Source organism: Grammomys surdaster, unplaced genomic scaffold (assembly GCF_004785775.1).
Source record: "Grammomys surdaster isolate TR1022 unplaced genomic scaffold, NIH_TR_1.0 196, whole genome shotgun sequence".
In the NCBI taxonomy this organism is placed as follows: Eukaryota; Metazoa; Chordata; class Mammalia; order Rodentia; family Muridae; genus Grammomys; species Grammomys surdaster.
The window spans coordinates 1,661,027-1,678,335 of record NW_021604641.1 but is presented as its reverse complement, the minus strand read 5'-3'; the positions used below and the strand labels follow the sequence as shown (position 1 = coordinate 1,678,335).

Below are 17,309 nucleotides of genomic sequence, written 5' to 3'. Positions count from 1 at the left end.
AAGTCAACATAAATGAATTCTCCAAATAACAGGAGGCCAGCCCTAACTATACAAGTCTGCTAAACAGTTTAAGCTTCCATTACCTGAAATGGGTTACACATCTAATTGGATTGTTGGCCAAAAGGAATTTATAAGGATCTGCAAATAATTTAGACTATTGCCAAGAAAGACATTTGATTGTTCTCTGAAAACTGAAAACAAGGCATTATTGTTGAAGACAACATTTATTAAATCAACAAGAACAGAGAAGTGTGGCCTAGAACTTTCATACATATGAACTAGTATTTTTTTCACTTTATAAATCATTTTGCTTCAATTTTTATTACATTTAAACATAGGTACAGACAAGTTTAAAGGGTGATCACAACAATTCAACAATCACTGATCAATTCTGAATTTCAACTAAAATATGCTGCAGACATTATGACTTGTCAACTTAAAACTTTTGTATGCACTTGATAGGAAAATATAAACTCAATGCTTTACCTAGTCAAGGAAAATAAGCATACCACATTATCTAACACCTACTTTCATCTCTGTATTTCCCTAAATATCCCTCAAATGTCATACAGGGATTTTTTTTTTCTGACTTTATTTCTCAATAGAAGATCACACTTTGCATGTGGATGTCTCAGGCATCTTCTTGTTCTAACATCTTGGCTATTTGAAAAGTACAACTTAATGATCACTTCCAATGTCTCAAACTCTCAATTTGTCTGTTACTGTATAATCTAACACGTTACTCTCAATTCTTTGTAAGCAGGAAGGTAAGTCTAGAGAAGAGATTTCCATAGACTTTCACTAACTGGTTTTGGCAGTATATCATTAAAACATGTGCTTCTGCGGCCTCAGGAGAAGCCACAATGGCTGCTGCTCCCAAGGGGAACTCTGACTGGCAGATCTCAATGTAAGCAGGTGCTTCTTTAGCTGTACTCTTCTGGGATTATGCAATATTCCTTAATTGTCTTTCATGTAGTAGGTTTTACCATCAATCAACGTTTTGCTAAATTTAATGACAATGACAATTTTTAAATGGCTTGTTTATTGCTTTGTATATATTTTTAAAAGATGCTATTCTTCAAATGTTATAAAAAGCTTTTCCCCCCATAACCTTTAGAAAATATTATATCCAACCCTGTCATGAGTATTTTTATGTCTGACATGTCTTAAGTTTGATCAAAGGATGTACCTTCAAGTTAGTTCCTGTGTCTACTCATATCAATAACCCTAAAATGATGTCTTATCATAAAAATATCCTCTAGGTGCACTTATCGTCCCCTCCTACTCCAAACATGCCATTGTTCATTTCTTCAATATCCTGAATCCTTTTGGAGGCAAATAGCATTTGTAAACCAAAAAATGGGTACTGAGCATGCTCACTAGGTACAAGAAGACATTCAGAGGTTTCCTTGAAGTTTTATTTTTCTTGCAAATACATTTAAACACATACAACTACTGATGGATCAAAAGAAGTCAGTTAAGTGCTGAATGCCTGCTTAATTCTAATATTCTTCTCAGAAGGAAGGGACTAATTAAAGCTCCTAGAGTAATTTCTAAAATGACAAACCAATGGGGTAAGTCAAAGAATAAAGGAACTAGGTCTAGGGAAGATATAAAATATTAAGGTAATGAGTAAATTGTTTAATATAAAATATTCATCTGTAACTTTATACTTAAATCCTAAAGGCTGCAGATACAGCTCAGTGGTAGAGTACCTCCTGAGCATGTACAAGGCCCTGGATTCAGTCATCAGCACTACAAGGAAAAAAAGTATTAAAACTTGTGTAATAAAAAGGCAGTCGTACATGGAAACATACCAAAGCGATACCTCCAACTGGACCTTTGTTGGATTTGAAAATTTAAGAAGCAGGTTATTATAGAAGCAGGTATAGAATCAGAGATAGAAGAAAGTGGGGGCATGTTCTCAACTGCACTACTAAAACCTAAGCTAGGGGAACTAAAGATAACTGATTACATCTGAACAGGTAACAAAACAAATAATGTTCTTAAGCCTTGAGGATAGAAATGAACCTGTAACTATCATAGATTATCAGAGCTAAAGACCTCGATTCTTAAAAGCTTATAAATTAAAAATCTCTCCGATCCTAAAGTGCTAACAGGTTCACAGCAGGAGACTCTGTCAATACTGGCCTTCTACAATACCTAATATACTGTTTGAATGACAGTCTGTCCACCTCTGTCTGCTCAGGTCAACTTCTCCAGTACTGTAAGACTCTATTCAGCTAGACCCAGAACCACATCCCACTACAGATACAGGAGAGTATTAGAAAGAAATCTCCCCTGGGGGAAAATTTTAATTTGAAACAGTAAATTCTAAATTAGTAAATTGAGTCTTTTTAATCATTAAGGACTATGGAAGAAAAAAATGTCCTAAACTCTTTGTATGTATATGTATACACATTGGCACACACATATACATACATATATGAGTGTGTGCATACAGCCTATGATGATGTTTTGGCCAATGACAGACAACATACATCACAGTGGTCTCATTAGACTGTAACTTGTCTGGAAAATTCCTACTTGTCCAATTACATCAGAGCTGTCATGACTTTATAACTATTATAACACCTTAGGCACAATGCATTGCTCATTTGTGCAAAGAAACCCTCTGTGCTGGAAGCCAGACGACATCACAGCACACACAATTATATACAGTACATGACACATAGTGATGGTGACAAATTACATTACCAGTTTACACATTTGCTATACTGTACTTGTATCCTTAAAGTATACATATTCTACTAATAATATTTACACCAAGCATGATGGCTCGTGACTCTAATCCCAGTACATGGGAGGCTGATGGAGGAAGACTGCAAGTTCAAAGCCAGACTGGTCTTTATGAGTTCAAGGCCATCCTAGGCTACATAGTGAAACTCTATCTAAAATAACCAAGCAAACCAATAAAAACAATTACTATACGAAGTATGGATATATGCATGCATAGCAATTAGTAAGACGAGGCCATGGATTTGAAGGAGAGTGGGGAAGAGTGTGTAGGAGGGAGGGTTTGGAGAAAGGGAAGGGAGAAATGTTGTAATTAGATTATAACTTCAATTTTTTTCAAAAAAAAGTTATGGTATGTTGATCAACTCAAGAGATCACATTGATTGGCTGACCCAGACCATCTAGGGCTATGCAAATACAATGATGTGCCTATAAACATGAAAGTGCCTAATGAAGCCTTTCCTAACTATATTCCCATTGTTAAGTGACATGGCCATATATACATGAAAGTCTACTATGTGTATATATGAAAAAGATGCATACATATACACATGTATGTTGTATAAGGGGCAATTCATAAAGAGCTTTATTGCTAATACACAACATGTCAAAGTATTCTTTCCCTCTGTAGTGGCTCTTTATGAGAAAGTCTTCTCTCTATAACAGCTCACCATTTTAGGGACTGAGGCCCAATTCCTCACATTATTAACTACATCAGAGACTATCTCAAAAAGAAAATTCATAACACAGAAGCTCTTAGAAAGAGATGGTCCTCTCACGAAACAATGCTTATACTCAACATATACTCAACAGTTACTCATGTATTTTGTTTTTGAAGTGAGGCCTTTCATACTTTTTCAAGAATTTTTAACATGTTTGGTAATAGTCCTTAAATGGTTGATATCGGCATTCTTTGTGCATCCACTGTCCATGACTGAGTGGCAACTATTTGCAATACAAGTAAAGAAGTTGACTCTAATTTGATTTGCAATCTACTCACTACTCTTCTGGTTGCTATCTTGGATTAGAGGGATGAATTAAAGTTCTCAGGCTTGTCTCCTTTCAGAAATCTCTGATATGGAGTAAGGGACGAGCCATAGATAAAAGGTGCCCCATACTCTTTCCACTTATACAGCCTTTCTTTAAGGTGGACTTTTTTGTGTCTACAAAGGTTTGACCTATAAATGTAGGCTTTCCCACACTCCATGCACTTGTAGAGCTTCTCCCCAGTATGGATTCACTCGTGTTCAGTTAGGAATGAATACTGGCTGAAGGCCTTTCCACACTGATTACACTGATCGGGTTTCTCTCCAGTATGGATCCTCTGATGCCGATAAAGATTTGATTTACAGCCAAAGGCTTTCCCACATTCTTCACATGTGTAAAGTTTCTCTCCAGTATGAATCTTTCAATGTTCATTGAAGGGAGAATACTGGTTGAAGGTCTTCCCACATTCGTTGCACTGATATGGTTTCTTTCCAGTATGAATTCTCTGGTGTTCAATAAGGGTAGACACACGTGTAAAGGTTCTTCCACACTGCAAGCACTGGCAAAGCTGCTCTACAGTATGGAGTCTCTGATGTTCAGCTAGGGATGGAAACTGACTGTAGCCTTTCCCACACTCAGCACATTTATAAGGTTTCTCTCCTATGTGGATTCCCTGATGTCTATGGAGCTTTGTTCTGCAGTTGAAGGCCTTGTCACAGTCAGCACATTTATAGAGCTTTTCCCCAGTGTGAATCCTCTGGTGCACACTGAGGGTTGAACACTGGCTCAAGGCCTTCCTGCATTCCCGGCAGTGGTAAGGTTTCTCTCCAGTGTGCACCCTCAGGTGTTTGATGAGTGTGGAGCTGCGCAGAATGCTTTCTCAGACTCACTACATTTGTACGGCTTCTCTCTGGTGTGGGTTCTCTGGTGAGCTAGGAGGGAATATCTATGGCTGAAGCTTTTCCCACACTCACTGCATTTGTAAGGTTTCTCCCCAGTGTGAATCCTCTTGTGCTCTAGAAGATGAAGACTTTGGCTAAAACCCTTTTCACATTCACTGCAGTATCAGAAGCTAGGACCCTCGCCCTTATCCTCACCCCTTACCTTTGCCCACCTGCACAATGTCCCCTGCAGCTTGGCAACCACAAGATCCTGTTTGGCAGCTGCAGAGAGATTCAAGGCAGTGTACCGTATCTTCTGAGAGAAGCAGGTAGACCATAATTCAAGGCAGTGTACCGTGTAGACCATGAAATGTTTCAAGGCACAGGCCGAGAAGATTCTGTACTTTTCCACCACCTGGCCCCTCTTATCCCCTCCCCTTGTAAAACATACTATAAAAAGGTGCTTTGTGCTCAAATAGATGACTCTTGATAAACAATTGCTTCCTTGAGTCCTTTCTTCTCTCTCACCCTTTCTTTTTCAGGTTGTGGTCCTCCTCGAATTACTAGGACCTGCAGGTCGGGTCATTGCAGACATAAGGTTTTTGTCCTGGGTAAATCTGAAAGCTTCTCATTAAATCAAAATCCTGTGATAAATCTTTCTCGGAAGTGTAATACATACCACGGACCCTTTCTATGGGATCACCCTCTTGTGAGACAAGCGTTTTACTGATGAACAAGGGTTTCCAGAGCTCGGGGCCTATGAGAGGTCCATCTTCACTGGTGGTTTCCTTTGGTGATGCTGACCCTGGCTCATGAGCTTCCTTTGCTTGCTCCTGTGCTGTATCTTGGCTCTCAGATTTCACAAGCTCTCCAAAGCTGATTTTCCAGTAAACACACTTAGTGGACCCATTCTTCATCAGCCTACGAGGCGTTTCTTCAGTTAAAATATCTTGTTTGGGGGGGGGGGGCAATGTTTGTTTTTCTGGCAAAATCTGGAAATCTAGGCATGCGTCTTCAGGGGCCTCTCTTTCCATGCAGGGATCTTGCCCTTTTTGCAGCTTGCCAATAGCAGGAGGGATTGAAGCCTGGAACCCCATTGAGGCAATGTTGCTGTATTTTTCCAGCATCACCTCCCGGTACAGGCTTCTCTGAGCAGGGTCCAGGTACAACCACTCATCCTAGCTGAAGGACTCGGCCACATCCCTGAACGTCACAGGCTCTGTGCCTCGGGCAGACAGCAAATCCACAGCCATTTCTCTTCTTAGTTTTCCTGCCAAAGAAGAGCTGAGTGCTGACCAAGTATGTGGACGCCGGTGCTCGCTCCTGCTGCTTTCAGCACGAGCAGTCTCAAGGATGTTCGTCCCAGATGCTGAGAGCAGCCATGAAATAGTATTTATGTTGCTAGATGGTTCTCTGTCAGGATCTATAAAAAGACAAGCTAATAATTAGCAGTTGATCATCTTGAAATGCTTGCCTCGGATTATTATCTGCGACAAGTGTGCCCCATCAGCAAGGCTGTGGCTGGACATATTTTAGGAAAGATCCTGCTATTAATATGCTTTTTCTATTATTATTATTATTATTATTATTATTATTAAACATATATAACAATCACTAAGCAATAGCACTCCCTTTGGAGCAGATCTCTGCAGACCCACAAAGATGTACTGTCTTGTAGTGATGCCATATAGACAAATAGACGACTTCTTAAGTCTTAATGATGATCCTATAAGAATTCCTAAAATTATATCAATGATTATTAAGCTCTTTTATAGTGGGACTGCTATTAAGTCCATTTCTGATATTCAAAACTGCAATGAAAACTCTGCCAGTCTCCCCAGTGTCATCAGTTAACAGCACTTAGATAGTAACCAGACTCTCTCCTGCTCAGAGTACATTCCAAGGTGGTTGTAAAACATTTAACCAAAGGTCACTAAAAGGGAACACATGATTTATTATAGGTGCTTGTACAGAAGAGAAAATATTACCTGGGTTTATCTATACAAAACTTGACTAATTTCTTACTCATAGTTTTAAACCTTCAGTGAACCTGTGGAGCTAGACAGGTGATGGATGATTAGCCAGATAATTACTCCTAATGGCTATACATGTAAACTTTATCTGTTGTAAACTTCTGTTTCAATTTGTGATTTGAATTTTGGTGTGAACTTGTGATGAACATTGTAACATGTGATCAGGTACTCTAAATGATGTATAAGACAAAGGGACCTTTGTTAGCAGTCACTTCACTTTCTCTCTCACTTCCTCTCTCTCCCTCTTCTCTCTCCTCTCTCCCTTCTTTCTTCCCTGCTTAGATTCTCTCCACTTAGAATTTTTCCTTTGTTAGAATGTTTTACCTTTCTCTACTTTGTCTCTTAGCTAGCTTTCATAGGAAACTTTTTACACTTAGTAATAAACTACAATAACTTCTTTAAGTGTCTTTTCTTCCTGCAACCTCAAACCAACAGACCTAAGTTAGAGCCTATCAGCACCTGCAGAGAGAGAGTACTAAGGTTATTTGGCTAATTCTCTGCTGTCATTGGGCGGAGGTGCTAGTGGCCAGAAACTGCAGTTTCTGGCCTCAGAGGATCAAATAGAGGGCAGGCCAGCTACAGTAGCCTCACCCTAGGTCTTACCCGCTGCCTACGCTCTTCCCATCCCCCTTGGCTGCCTCAAGAAGAACCCACGGGAGAAGAGGAAAGAAGAAGCACCTTCTCCTCTCACCAAGCCAGGGATGGCTCCTGGCAGTTCTCTGCATGCTATTAAAGAAAACAGGTAAACACCAACCCAAGCTACAAACACTTAGATCAACAAGAGTCATATGCCTGGAAAATACTCTTGCATAATAGTAGTACATACTTTGTGGGAGTAACCAACAATTATTTAGTCTGAGCCAAGGTATACTCACTGAAATGGAACCCCCACCCTAAGCTTATTGAGTGGCCAAGAACCTGAAAAATTGATAGGTCATGGACCTAGAGGAAACCAAAACTGCTAAAGGAATGTAGTAACAAAATGAGTGTCAAAGATAGTCTGCTCTATTTGGAGATAATTGCCATGCTCAGTTATCATCATAGAAGTTCCCCTGGTTGTACAGGAATAAATACAAAGACCTATAGGCAGATATTATGCAGAGAGTGAGAAGTCCTTAGATCACTTAGCTATAAAGTGGATGTCTCCATAAAATCCCTTCCCACAAGGCTCAGGGAACCCTGGAAAAAAAGGAGATTGAAATTGTTTAAGAGCCAGAAGATGGAGGACACCAAGAAAATTACGGCTGTCTACATCAACAGGATCAATGCACATATGAACTCAAAGAGACTCAGGTAGCAGTCATAGGGCTTACATGGCCCTACACCTAATGGGTTTCTAGAGCTTATACGAGAAAGGGACATATAATCCTTCCATTACCAGGAAACTATCTCCAATTGATAGTTAATTTAAGTGGAAATTTATTTTTCTCTCAAGAAGTTTCATTAGAGAAATAAATTACTCTTAAGGGTAGGCCACATGCCCAGCATTAGCTAGCCAACAAAGGAACCCAATATCATCTTTGAAGTTTCACTGCTTAATGATGTTAAGTTCAGGCATTTTATATTTCCTCTGCTTCACAGGTCATTTGCATATATATTATGAGTTTATGATTTTTGAGGGTTTTTTTTATAGAATTCCTGTGTGTGTGTAAAATTCCATCTGCATCTATCAGCATTTCGTGTGTGTGTGTGTGTTGTATGTATGTATACATGTTTGTGTTGTTATTTTGTCATATTTCAATTTATTTTTAATGTATTAATTTTGTTTTATATTATTATTGCTATTTAAGTACATTTTTGGAGGAGGTGAGACAAGGAAGGATGTGACTGTGGATCTGAGCTGAGGGGCAGAGGAACTGAGAAAAGTAGGAGGGCAAAATATAATCATATTGTATGAAAAAATGTATTTTCAATAAAACCAAATATGATACTATTCAAGGAATAGAGATGTCTTTCTTCTGTTGAAAAAAATTCAACAAATTAATTCTTGAAAAGACATATTACAGAAAAGAATTATTTAGGAAGCCAATTTTCAAAAGTCTGAGTGACATGTTCTGGACTTCTTGGGCAGCAGGTATACATAGAATAGTGACAGATGTCTGAGGACTCTACCTAAACCCATTGAGGAAGTAAAGAGAATGGAAAATACCTGATGTTAGTTAAGCAGGTTGTCGTGATGGATTTGATGGTAAATGTCTTAGCCCCTTTCTTTTGAGAGGGGTTTTTAGGTAGGATTAAGCCATAACTGGCAGACCATAGGAACATATAGATTTGAAAGCACAGGGATTTGTGAGTCAACACTTACTTATTGGGAAAGGGTCCACTTCTTGTATTTTCTTTCATTTGTTCCATCAAGAAATATCATCACATTAACAACCAATTATTTATATCCATATTTTCATCTTTGCTTGTGGCTAAGTTCGAGATGTTGACAATTTCTGAGCTCCAGACTCCCTCATTGCTCATGTGCTGCTTGCTTTCTTCATGGTCAGTGGTGCGTGGGATATGGTTCTTCTCCTCTGAATGCTGAATCATATTCCATATGGCACTGTAATGTCCCAGTCATTCTGTCGGTAGCCAAAAGAGTGGACTTCCTCCATGGTAGCTAGAATGGAGATGCAGCTTTGTGCTATTTATCCAAAGAGCTTTAAAACATCATTTTTGTGATTTAGAGATCTTGATCCAGGTCAAATTGGATCCTAGCCTAGCACAGAAAATAGTTTCAGTTATTCCATTAGGAAGATTTGCTGTTTATTCAAGTAAAAAGAAAGCATTTTTAGGAGCGTAGACATAAACTTTTCACTGAAAAATCATTTTACTAACACAGATTTTAAGCACAGTGATTAAGCAATTTTTGAAATGAATAAACAGAATGATTGAGGAAAGAATATATGGGTTTGTCTAGGGAGATTTTAATTAAGCCTTAGCATTAGTATTTATATCTTGCCATAGCTCTGAAGTTACCACTCAGAAAGTCCTTAATAAACATCCCCCTGTCCTTGTTGGATAAATAATATTGTAGGGTGGATCAGGAGGTCTTGTGTGCTGTAGGTAGGAATAACAGCTGATAAGATAGAACTAGGAGCTGCTATGCTTGACATGAGGTTCAGTGAATGTCCTATTCCTGTCCTGGGTATCTGTGGTTAAGATTCCTAGAAAACTGCAGGATTATATTTGGATAAAATGCTTCTAATTGTGCTAAATTCCTGAATCTCAGCTGTCAAGAATTTTCAAACACATACTGGAATCAGAAGCTGTATTCCTTCCTGTGTTACCATGTCTCCCTACCTTCCTCTCCTGCTTTGACTAGAGACGTCTTTTAACCATGAATATTTTAGATCATGATGATAGATATCAAATTGGAGCAAATACAAAGATATTCCATTGCCGTAGAGTCTAAGGTTTAAACTCTGAATGGCATTGTTGCTTGCATTCCAGGCTCTATTAGCTATAAATTTGTCAAATTATCTTCTGCTAGTAACATTGATTTGTCCCATAGTATCAGTATTCTTCATTTCATCCATAATTCAGAAAAAAGTATATTATTAAAATTGAAAAAGTAAGAAAATTACCAATCATTTATAATATCTGTTTAATGATACACATGAACACATTTCTGTAAGTAGTACTACATTGTACATAATTATTAGAGATTACTTGGTTGTGTTAATGACTGTGGCTTGAAACATTTTGAAATTACAAACTTCTGTGATTATCCAAAATTATCTTTCCATCAATCTTAAATTAAGATCTGCAAACAGAATTATACCAAAATGCTCATTGACAAGCTAATTTAGAACTCCAGGTAAGTAGTTATATTGTTTATCTTAATATTTAAGATACGTGAGAGGCATTGAGAAATTCCCCATAATAGTTCAGTGAATAAGATATTTTTCCTTTATGTACATTAGTGAAATACCAGCTGATTTTAGCTTCTTTTTGTGGTTATAGTAAATGTTTATTTTATATCTGTAAGAATTTCTTGAGAGATAGTATTGCATATGAAAATAAGGAATCATTTCTAAGTATTCAGTAAATCAAGTCATTTATTTTGAAAATATTATTTATAAATAAAGCAGCAATATCATATTCAAATGTCTAGCTGCCTATAATTGGGTTAAATATCAGGTTTTGCAGGCTATTTGCATGATTGCTATTCTAAATCAGGCTCAATTTGTGATTTAATATTCATAATTATTGATATGATTTTTTTTAAAAAATTAATATTATATAGAAAATGAATGTCAGTTCAATTAAATCCTGAATTCCTGTTTCATAAAAATTTATTTGACAAATCTTTGAATTCTGCACTGCCATATCTGTTAAAGTACTTATTCTAGAATTCTCTATTATATTCTTAGTCAACTCAAAATAAAATACTTTATATCAAAATAATTGTTTATTTGTAATTTAGCTTGTCTTAGATTTATTAGAAATGCTGGTATGCAACAAAGGAATGGCTGACTGTAGTAGAGACAGTCTTGTATAATTTTTTTTCTGTAAACCTTTGTTTGAACTGAATGGCTTAGCACTATATGTCAAAGGGGTTTAAATCATATGCATTAGCCTTCATTATGTTTATTTGCTCATTGAAAGGTAAGGTTAGATGAGAAACTGTCATGTTAAATGCACCAAACACTGAGAAAGGAAAAGGGTTCAAGTTCTAAGCACTTGATTATTAAAGCACATTACTACACTTTAGAAGACAACTTTTAGTGTTAAATAAAAGTATTCCTTCTACTTATTACTATATATGAACTAGTACAATAGTAAATGTTTTAATTTTTTAATATTCAAATGTATTCCAAAAACTTTAACAATTACACATGCATCTTATTACATTCATTTCTTACTTTCTCATAATTGCTTTAATTCTTTTTATATTTCTCTAAATTGTACATACACTATATTATCTTAATATTATTTTCTCCTTCTGTCACTTCAACTCAAGAAGCCATTTCCATTTGACACATGGTAGAAGAGAAAGGTCAGTTTTCCTCATTGAAGAGATACTGGTTTTTACACATTCTCTTCTAGTAATTTTAAGTTTTGCAGACATTGAAAATTTATGGTATTGGCTATTTGGTTAATTGTACTGACTCAGAACACATGGAATACAATTTCTAAGGTTTTGTTTTCCTGTCTACTTTTATCCACTGGGCTATATTCATGCAGCTTTTATCATTGAATTTTTTCTTAAATTATGTGTGTACAAAAAAGACATAATTTCAATATGAGAATATAACATAGATGACAAAATCCATTCAACAGATCAAAGCCACAAGGAAAAGTTCTTGTAGTGCTCCATGCATCTCTAACTGAGAAAAAACTAGAATTCAGTAGTATACGTTAAACATTTCCATGATATGTTTTAAGAACATGCTTTTCTTCCTAGAAATATGCATTTATAAATAGTGGATACATAATATCTTTTAATAGGAGTAGATTTTGAACATTTGGATTCTAAAATCTCTGAATCATAACCAAAGAAAATATTCCAGGCAGAACAGTATCAAATAAAGTTGTTCTCATTGCCAGTCAGAACAATAACTAAATGTGAACTCTGTCTGTTTTCATGGGCTACATTTAAGTCACTTCTTATACACAGAACTACTTTTCATAACTCCATAAGAACTTTCCAGAGTGATGATTTAATCACTAAGTGATGTTTCTAAAGGTCACAGTGATATTGTAGATTATGTAATTTCTAAACTTTCCCTGACTGCTCATCTGCTCACTCAAATCTGTTAAGGGCACTTCTCCAGATCCATATTAGCAATACATCTGCTACACTTGATCAGGTCGGAACAGAACAGAAGTAAACACCAGATATTTGCCCAAGGCAGATTGATTTTAATTTATTTTGGAAAAGATGGTCAGTTTATGATGTTCTAGAAAATGACTGTCTCTCCAAACACAGGTTATAATTTTAATGTTGATTGAAATTCAGTCACTGGAGTGGATCAAATTCTCTGTTAAAAATAATTGAAAATAGAAAGAATCAAATATTAAAATTTTTATCTCTTGGTGGTACAGGCTACCACTATTTTAAAACATATTTTATGTGTATAGGTGTTTTGCCTGCATGTATATGTGACTTGTGCTTGCCTGTATCCAGAAAGAGTGTTGCATTCCATGGAACTGGTGTTACAGATAGTGGTAAATTGTCATAATTATGAAAAGAGCAGCAATGTAACCTGTGAGCCAGTTGTTCACCTTCAGTATAGACAATCATTATGATCTTTATGTTATACAAATATTGGAGGGGTGGGGGAAATACTCACTAAATAATTACACTACCTATTTTTCCAGATGACTCTAATTTGGTTCCCAACATGCACATCTGCTGACTCACAGCTGCCTTTAATATTAATTTCAGGGTAACTAACGCCCATTTATTTTTTTCCTGTGTAGATGCACACATACATATTACAGACACAGACAAATGAGTAAATAAAAATATAATGACTCTCAAAAACATATTGGAATGTGATGTTATTAACACATCTTTGTTCTTATAGTGAGCCCATTAAAATACACTTCTGTAGATATTCTTCATTTCCCCACCATTGTTATAGTTCTGACTGAGGGTATGAAAGAGATAAGAAAATGTTGTGTTCTGATGATGGCTTTCCACTGAACTTTTAAGTCTTTTTAAATTTGTTTAAATATATTTCTATAGTCTTAATTATGTAGATAACAAAACGTCTTGTAGCTTCCCTTGAAAACAAACTGATGAACTACAGGGGAAGTTACATTAACCATAGATTAAAATCATTCTGTGTATATCTTGCGTGCAGACGTGAAGCAGTACCATAGATCAGTCAAGTCAATACTTAATGTTAGTCCCATTTTCGAGTCAGAATTGCTTCTCTATTTCCAGTCTACTCATTCTCTTCCCCTCTGGCCTTCTCCAGTGTCTAAGTCTCTACTTTAGTGGATCATGGTGGAGTAGCCTAAATAATATACCTTATTGTAAAACAACATTATAAGTTTTGATTCATTTTCAATCTAAAAATAAATATCAAATATTTTTTGCTCTGTTTAATATACATCTGACCTTGGATTTTTCTCTCAGTAATAAATCAAGATTTGTAGTCTATTTATGGGATAAATTACAGAGTGAAAATATTTGCACTTTCAAAACACTAACAAGGTAGTGAACCCTCAATTTTAAATCAGAATACAGATGTATGATAGTGAAACAAACTTAAATTAATTTCTTTGGATCCCAGTAAAAGCAGTAGCCATTCACACATAGCTGAAATCCACACATAATTAATCATGTAAGACAGTCGGTCTGAGGAGTTTTCTGAGAAGAAATTATGGAATAGAGAAGCTGGTAATACTAACTTATTCACCTCTGACAACTTTGATGAGTCATTTATTTCATTTGGATGGTTTAAGCATCTGTTGACCAAAGTCATCAGAATGGATTTAACTTTTACATTTGAGACTAGTTTTAGGTGTTATATAGAAACATGTATCCATTACATTCAATCAATTTAAATTTTATTAAGGCAGTTAGTTTGATATTCTTGGTTATTTTTAATTAAATCTCATTGTCTGGAGAGATGGATAAAATGCTCCCTGTACTAACTTGATGACTGGAGATCAGATATCCAGGAACTCTGCCATATCTGGCTGGGGCTTGGAGACCCATCTCAATCCTCATGCTTTGGAGGACTAGAGAAACTGACTCAAGACTTTAACTGAATAAGTGAGTTCTGGGTTTAGCAAGAGACATTTAAAACTCCAGAACTTCAATCTTTGGCCCCTATACACAGGTGAAAACACGTGTCCACATTGTCACATGTGAAAAACATGAAAATACGCTCACAACATAGACATACTCTACTAAAAAGTAGAAATGGGTCATAGAATGGGCATGTAAATAAATGTTTCTTGGTGTTGTATTCTACAGTTACTATTCAGAAAACTTTTAATTAAGAATCACTAACTATACTTTTGGTTGTGATCCTAGTATTTTAACAGCTAAACCATCATCCATAGTGAGGTAACCCAATCACAAAAGAACACACATGGTATGCACTTACTGATAAGTGGATATTAGCCCAAAAGCTCTCAATAACCAAGATACAACTCACAGACCACATGAAACTCATGAAGAAGGAAGACCAAAGTGTGGGTGCTTCGGTACTTCTAAGAAGTAGCAAAATACTCATGGGAGCAAATATGGAGACAAAGTGTGGGACAGAAACTGAAGGAGAGGCCATCTGGAAACCATTCTACCTGGATATCCATCCCATACCAGTCACCAAAGGGAGATGATGATATGGATGCCAGGAAGTTTATGTTGACAGAAGCCTGATATAGCTGTCTCCTTAGAGGTTTGCCAGAGCCTGACATATACAGAGGGAGATGCTCACAGCTACCAATTGAAATGATCATGGGGTTCCCAATGGAGGAGTTAGAGTGAAGACTGAAGGAGTTGAAAGGGTTTGTGACCCCATGAGGAGAGCAAAAATACCAACCAGCCAGAGCCCCCAGGGTCTAAACCACCAGCCTGGGAGCACATAGGGAGGGACCCATGGCCATAGTTGTATATGTAGGGAGGATTACATTGTCAGGCACAGTTGGGAGAGGAAGTCTTTGGTCCATTGAAGGCTGGACACCTCAGTGTTGGGTAAATCATGGGTGGGGAGGTGGGAAGGGGAGGGTGGGTGGGGGCATATCCTCATAGAAGCAGGAGGAGGGGGGATGGTATAGGGGTTTTCTGGGTGGGGAAAGGGGATAACATCTGAAATGTAAATAAAATATTCAATTTAATAAAAAGAATCACTAACTAGTAATTATTAAATATTAAGTTTCATTAATTCATAAAAGTAACTAATATAGAAAAATTCATATTTCAAGTGATAATGTAATTGAAACATGTTAATGAATATTTCCTAAGGATAAAAATCACAGTGATATAAATTATACCTATTAGTACTTCTTCTGTAAGTTCACCTCCAACTCCTCAATGGGTTCTAAGTTACAGTCAGATCACAATAAGCTCTGATGATCTATTATGTACTAGGATGTTTTTGTATAATGACATTTTCTGAGCATTTAAAAAATGCTATAAAGAAATTTTGTGAATGTGTTATTGATTACTGCAAACATCTTTGGAAAATATGCAGAATGACTTAATAGTAAAATATAAAAGAAAGATAATGGGCATATACAAGTTGTGAATCATTACAATGTCAAGAAAATATTCTGTTTTGACCATAGAGGTAGGCAAAGCACATCTGCTGCAAACAACAGCATATATTTACTAAAATAAAATGTAAATCAGTTACAATAGTGAATACATGAAAATATAAATATTTAATGAACACATTTTTTGCATAATTATACATACACAGATACTTTCAAAATATTTTTCTGACAAAGAGTTATGAGACAGACTTTTTCTTTTACTTGTCTTTTTCATATATATTATGGGTTTTTTGTTTTAAATTTTGGTGAAATTTCTATGTGTGTAAACATTGTGTGTCTCTACACCTGTGTTTTTCCTTTCCTTTTCTTCTTTTTATTCTTCTGATTGTTTGGCTGGATTTGTTGTATTCTAGTTTTTGTTTCTGTTATTGTATCTTACATTTTAAGAAATTATTAATTGCCAATTTCTATTCTGAGAGAGAGAGAGAGAGAGAGAGAGAGAGAAACAGAGAAGATTTGGGTGGTAAGAGAAGTGGAAAGGGTCTCAGAGGAGATGGAAGTAAGAAAATCATAATTAGAACATATTATATGAGAAAATTTTGTATTCAATATATAATAACTAAAATAATCACTTATCTCTAACTCTCTGGAACCAAAGAGAATTAGAAACACTATTACTCAACAGCTTTGCTTTTGATGTCTTGATACATAAAGACATACACTATTTTACTTTTATGTATTATCAAATGTGTAACATGTGTTAGATGTTTTGAACTTTTTAAACTTTTCTTTGATACTTATTATTCAATGGGTTTTGTTGCTCCCTGTATATTATTTATTAGATCTCCTTCCTGCCCACTTATCTCTGACCAGCCTCTCTCTCCCTTATTTATTATTCCACCTTCCACTCTGTAAGTGGTCATTTTGAAGTATGAAATGATTTTCTAGGTATAATTTATACAGTTGTTTTAGGTGGTTTAATATCATTATAATAATAACTGGTAGTGAAAGGATTGTCTGGGTTAAGAAATAATTTGATTAATTCTTACTGTTGGAAACTGAAATACATACTTTTGAAAAGTCACAAGATATTCCTAGGAGGCTTGTGGTTTTCTAAAGGGAAATGAAGGAGCAGTAAATCTGTGGGAGAGTTGAGATGGGTTGTCAGGTAGAAGTAGAGTGAGTGGACGATTTAGTTGGGATGTACTCTATGAGAATAATAATAGCAATAATAATAATAATAATAATAATAATAATAAACTGAGAAGTACAAGTATTGTTAGAATATATACATAGATAATCATCATTTCATCATATGAGAATTTTTACCTAAGTCAATAAGCAGCAACCTCTCCTATGAGCAATATGATACTATGTTATGCTTACAGACAGGAACCTAGCAAAGCTGTCTTCTGAGAGGTTCTACCCAGCAGTCAATCGAAAGATATACAGAGATTCATACTGAGACATTAGATAGAGTTGG

The 17,309-nt window shown here is 36.0% G+C and overlaps 1 pseudogene; it reads right to left on the bottom strand.

Moving 5' to 3' along the window:
• Positions 1-3,761: 3,761 nt before the first annotated feature.
• LOC114623285 lies at positions 3,762-5,878 on the bottom strand (annotated as a pseudogene).
• Between the last annotated feature and the right edge of the window lie 11,431 nt (positions 5,879-17,309).